The following is a 5,966-nucleotide window of genomic DNA, read 5'->3' on the forward strand; positions in this document are numbered from 1 at the left end:
AAAATCACAAAAAGATTTTTGTTTCTATCAAGGCAAATTTGCAATGTATTTTCTTTTGTTTTTGCTTTGGACATAATACTTTTGGACTTGTATTCTTGATTGTCTTTCTTCCTAAATTTTAGAGGTGTGCACGGTTTGAGAATGTGTTAGGTTGACTCTAGGATATGGTATGCTAAGGTAGTTGGCTAAGAACTTTGGGACCATGAAGCTCTAGTTCACTTTCTTGTGGTAAGATGGAGTTGCTCTCTATAGTGGATATGAAATCAAGAGTTAGTTATTGCTATCCCTAGTGAGGTATAATTGTTCTAGCCTTCATCATACTTTGTTGAGCGGCATATTTGGATCCTTGGCTATTACATTCTCATATCTAGAACTTGACTTTTAGCTCCCAAGATCGCGACTGAGCCACTTTAGGGGATGACAAAGACATTTCTCTTTTTATAGGATTAATTTTCAATTTTGGATTTGGTTTGCATTTGCCCCTATTACTAGCCCATTTGAGCCATATACATTCTTTTCTCTAACCTTAATACAAGCCTTCCAGCCTTGGTTTCACTATAAATCCTACCTTTAGTTTGTGAAGCAATTTTGTTTTGGAGCTTGTTTTATTGTTTATGGTGCAAGTTTAGAATTATAAGTTCATTTGCAAAGCAAGTATGTGTTGTATATAATTTTTTGCATAAAACCAAATGCATTTTGAGAAAAATCCGTCCAAAGTTAAAAGAGGCAAGGACATTTAAAAAAAAAAAAAAAAGCTTGGAAAAAGGAATTATTGAAAAAAAAAAGTAAAGAAGAATGTAAAGCACAAAAAAAAAGGGTTTTGTTATTGTTGCTCTCCCTGTTTTTGTTATTTTGTGTTAAATAAGCTTGGGGAAAAGTTATTTAATAAGCATACTTGGCACTTTTGTTTTGGAATCGTTTGGATCTTGTGGAAGAAGTTCCACCCGTGCTTCACATAGGTTTACCACCAATTTCAAGAGTTCTCCACACCTTTACTCTCCTAGCTTATATGTTAATACCTTGAAAGTCCTTTTGATCCTAGAGGGTTAAGTCATTCAATGCTGGCGGGAAATAGGAATCAAGCCTATAGAGCGAGTTTGCATAGCCAAGATGTCGGGTAACCTTCTCAATGTTTTTAATTTCTTATTTATTTTCCGGTTCCTTCGTGGAATCATGAGAAGCTAACTTGAAAGTGGATTTGAAACTAGTAGAGAGAACGTGGTTTGATTGGTTGAAACAAAAGGTGGAATGTGTTTCCTTTAGTTCTCTATGCTTAGCATTTGTTATGTTTCAATTAACCTTGGACATCTTAGAACGTGCATACCTTTATTATTTTAGAAAGATTGACATTCATTAGTGTTTGTTCCATCATAAAAGTCCACTCTAGAACGCTTGTAACTTTTCTCTTACTTCGATTTATTTTATTTTATTTATTTATTGCCTTGCCTTGATTTTTGTCAAGAGTTATGGGTTAAACTCTAGGACACCCTTACGAGAGCTTACTCGTCCTCTAGAGCAATCTAAGGGGTTTAAAGTGCTTGATGCATACGCTAAATGTATTCGTGATTCCTACGAAAGTGAGTTAGTGTATATTCTTTCCCTTCTACTTTTCTTTGTATAAAATGCATCACATTCCCTTGTGTTTCTTTTGTTTTGCTCGAGGGCGAGCAAAAGTTAAGCTTGGGGGAATTTGATAAGTGTCATTTATGTCGTTATTTTTAAGAGTTTTCTAGTTATTTTTTTCATAGTTTTTATATCTTTTTACTTGGTTTTAATAACGTTTTATTACATTTGTCATGATTGCGTGTGAAATGTCGTTATTGCTCAATTTTGGCTTTTCTTGCATATTTTGGTTTCTTATGGCATTAGATTAAACTTTATTGGTTTATTATTATGTTTAGGAACACTTGGATAAGTTCATTGCTCAAGATTGAAGAAATATAAAACATAAAAGAACAAGTAATGAAGAAATGTGCACTTGATTTGCAATGATCAAACTTCAAACGCCTATATCTTTTGATCTACAAAACATTTTGGGGCAATTCCAATTGGAGATGAAAGCTTATCTTGAGAGCTTTCCAAAGACAGGGCATATGCCCAATTCCGTTGTAAAACGTGGGAGATATGCTCATTTGAAGCTGATCGGTTTGCCCAGTCCGATAGGAGCGGACGCGCATCCTATGAGGAGCGCCCGCTCCAAACTTTCTGGAACGATTCTGCCATATTTTGCTGCAACTAGGAGCGCCCGTGCACGAAATTGGAGCGCCCGCTCCTCTGCACGCTGCTCGACTTTTGCGGAGCTTCCTAGGCAATTTAGTAAGGGATATAAATAGATTTTTTGCTCATTTTTAGAGGAGAGATTTCATATTTTCAGTAGTTTTAGGTTAGTTTTAGGTTTTTAGAGAGAGAAACTCTCAAATTTTGGAGAGAGAAAGTGAGAGAAACAATGGTTTTCATGGATTTTGGATAATCAAAGGAGGAATTTGATGATTTGAAGATCTCCATTTTATATCAATGAGCATTTCTTACTCTCTTCTCTCTTTATGCTTTATTAATTTCTTTGTTAATCACGTTTGAGTAGATTTCCTTCTACTAGGTGTTGAGTGAAGCTTTGTTATGGTTAATTGAGTTATTTGAGATAAATTTGATGATAATTGTGTGATTAAATTGATTGAATTGATGATGGCATGTTGTTTGTTTTAGATTGGATTGATCTCCCAAGATAGCAAACTTAATTGCATGTTAGTTCTAGTTTGACAAGGATTGTGAATTAGAATTTATATATTTGATTGCATTTTGGGTAAATTTCTTCTATGCACCTGGTCAATGAGGGATCTAGGCTAGGAATTTGAGAGATTGCTCTTGATAGTAATTAATTCCCATTTTAATTCTTTCTTTGCATGATTGATTATCAAATCGATTCCCATTAACTTGTTAATTGTTCAAAGTGGATCTTTGCCCCTAGTAGACTTTGTAATATCTTGATCTTTATATGTGTGTTAGTGTAGTTGTAGTGTCCACTATCCATAAACCGACTTCGGCGTAGCTTAAGCATTAGATCGAGAACAATCCAACATTACCGTTCCTTGTGGTTCGACTCCGAACTTACCACTAGACTTGTTTAGGGGTTAGTTTAGGATTATAATAAATTTTGTTTGGCCGTGAGGAGGTTAGTCAACGACCTAATTTCCCCGCGCTCAGCTATATGAATTAAAGAGCTAAAGTTAGAATTATTAAGCATGATTCATGAATTTATATCTTACCCATTTATTATTGGTGTTGAGTCAAGAAGTTAGTTTATTTATTTACGCACTCATGTAAGTTGAGTTTGAGTCAAGGAAGCTTAGTAGTGCATTTATGCACCAAGGTAGTAATCGTGCAATTTCGTGCACAAAACTAGGCAAGGAACCTTAATTAAAATAAATAGTATGTGCTCACTAATTAATTCAAGAATGAATTGGAAGTATGTGTTGAATGTTGCTATGTTTATTCTTGATTGATTGGTTTAAGTCATCACATGTTAAATTGGTTAATCACGTAAAGTGTAAGAGGATACGCACCAAAACTCTTGGAACGTATATACCTTGAGTATGAACATATGGAGGGAGTTATGGGGTTTTATATTTAACCATAGCTTCTACAGGGGTACAAAATGCTGTACTTTCTTTTATTATTAATGCGCTGGAATTCCGTCACAAGGTGACATAGTAGGTGTCAATTGGGGTAGCTCCCTGATTGGAAGTTCAATATTTAAATCGGCTATTTTTCAAGGAAGAAAACCCGTTCGATGCGTAATCCGAAAAATTATTATTAATAATTAATATTGCTAGTTATGAGTCAAAGTTAAGTTGACTTGTGATTGTATGGCGAGCATATTTTAATTATTATTTTTATTTTAATGCTAGGATATTCATGTTAGTGTGGTGCATATGTACTCAGCTTTGCTAATTCGTACTGTTGTCTTTGTGTTTGGCTTTCCTTTGGATTGGCCCTACAATGACCCATTTATATGGTGAGTAAAGGGTTGAATAAAGAGGAAGTAACAGGTACTTGAAGCATGAAGAGCATGATGGGATAGAGTGCAGAGAGTTACCTGTTATGTTTCTTAGTTATGATATTTTTGAATTATTGCTTAATGTTTATGGACTAACATTATTGTGTTTACTTTTAATTGGTTTTTAAGAAGGGCCATGTTTGAATTGGTTCCAACTTTTGAATGTTTTACTCTACTTTTGTTTTAAGGTTGTGAACTCAAGTTTCATTTTAAAAGTTGGGTTTGTTTCTAGACTTCCGCTGTGTGACTTTGAAAATTAGTCTTAGCCGTTATCACGGTGGCGGTAATATTTTGATTATTTCCTAAAAAGGGTTTTATTTAGAGTAAAATGAGTATTTTTAGAAGAAATAAATTTGCAGGGTATTACAAAGTGGTATCTTGGATCTTTGGTTGGATTTAATTACCACTAAAGCCAAAAACGTTTTTTATTAGGTACCTATGTTTTAGAGCTTGGCAAGTGCTTATTTACTTAAGTTTGAAAACTTTTTTTTATAGAGGTTCGATTTTTTTGTAAGAAGGTCGAAAATTCCTTTTTTTTTTTTATTCAATGGTCCGAATTTTTTTTTTTTATTAATAAGGACTGAAATTTTTTTATTATTATTTTTGGACAATTATTTTCGAAAAAAAAATTATTTATAAAAAAAAAATTGTATGTGTACAGGTATGCGAAGGAATTAAGTTATGTGATTGTTAATTGCTTTTGAAAGCATGTGGTGAGATTGGGTAGGAAAGAAAGGGCATATAGGTTAGTATTGTATGTCTTCCTATGTGCATATTTTATTTATGTAAGGTGTTCAATCATGTTGTATGATAATACGTATCTATGTGAAAGCATGTTTAATTTATGTGTAATAACCTAAATTGTATGATTGAGCACCAAACTTAAATTTTTTGCAAGGAACTGTATATTGATTGGAAAAGAAATTTCTCTCATTGAGTCATAACCCGAAATACCTTGCAGGATGTTTGATTTACCTAGAAGATTCACTACCACGGGTACTTATAGGTCTGTGTGTTTGGAGAGCGTCATTTTCACCAACCTGACTATGTCTCGGCCATGATTGTTCATTGTTTGCCTAACTATCCGCCCTATGAAGCTATTAAGAGTCGCTTTTGTGATTTTCATTTGCCTAATGGTGTAGCTAACTATACTAAGTATAAGGACTCTAATGGTCAGTGGGGAGCAGATTGGAGATATTTATACCGTTACATTGCTCACAAAGAATTCATTTACCTTAACCCTCAGTATGCTTCTTATCCTCCTCCTTACCATAACTTTGGTGATCCAGCTCCACAACAAAATGCACCTTATTATTCTTCAGAAAACGATGATTCCATATATGAGTCAGAACCTAAGCAAACTTATGAGAGTTAGGGTGAGCCAATGGAGCAAGATAATGAGTCTGGAGATGCTTCATGTGAAATCATTCCTAATCCAAATCCTCCAAGCCCTCCAGTGATCATTAACTTAGATTCTGATGAGTCTAACGAAGATCCTGAGGAAGATGATGTTGTTGATGATGATGATGATGGTGGTGGCAATGATGGTGATAATGGGAGTGATCCTGAGTATAATCCAAGGAAGTACAAGGAGATAAATGACAAGATTGACAATGTCAACATTTGAAGATTTTAGACTAACTTTATTTAGTGTTTTGAGTATTTATTTCATTCTTCATTCATAGTTATAGTTTAATAAAGTACTGGGTACGTGAGTAATAAGTAGCAAAGCTACATTTGGGATATTCCAAACATTTCTTTTCATTATTTCAATAAAGTTTTATTTATTCTCTATATTATTTCCATTTTCAACAACCTTATCAAACGTCATTTATTACCTTTATTTTCTGTAAATGGTATCAAGGGAAATGACTTTAAAACTTTTTTTTTTTGTGATGTATTAACCTAAGTG

Source organism: Chenopodium quinoa, unplaced genomic scaffold (assembly GCF_001683475.1).
Source record: "Chenopodium quinoa cultivar QQ74 unplaced genomic scaffold, ASM168347v1, whole genome shotgun sequence".
NCBI classification, from domain to species: Eukaryota; Viridiplantae; Streptophyta; class Magnoliopsida; order Caryophyllales; family Amaranthaceae; genus Chenopodium; species Chenopodium quinoa.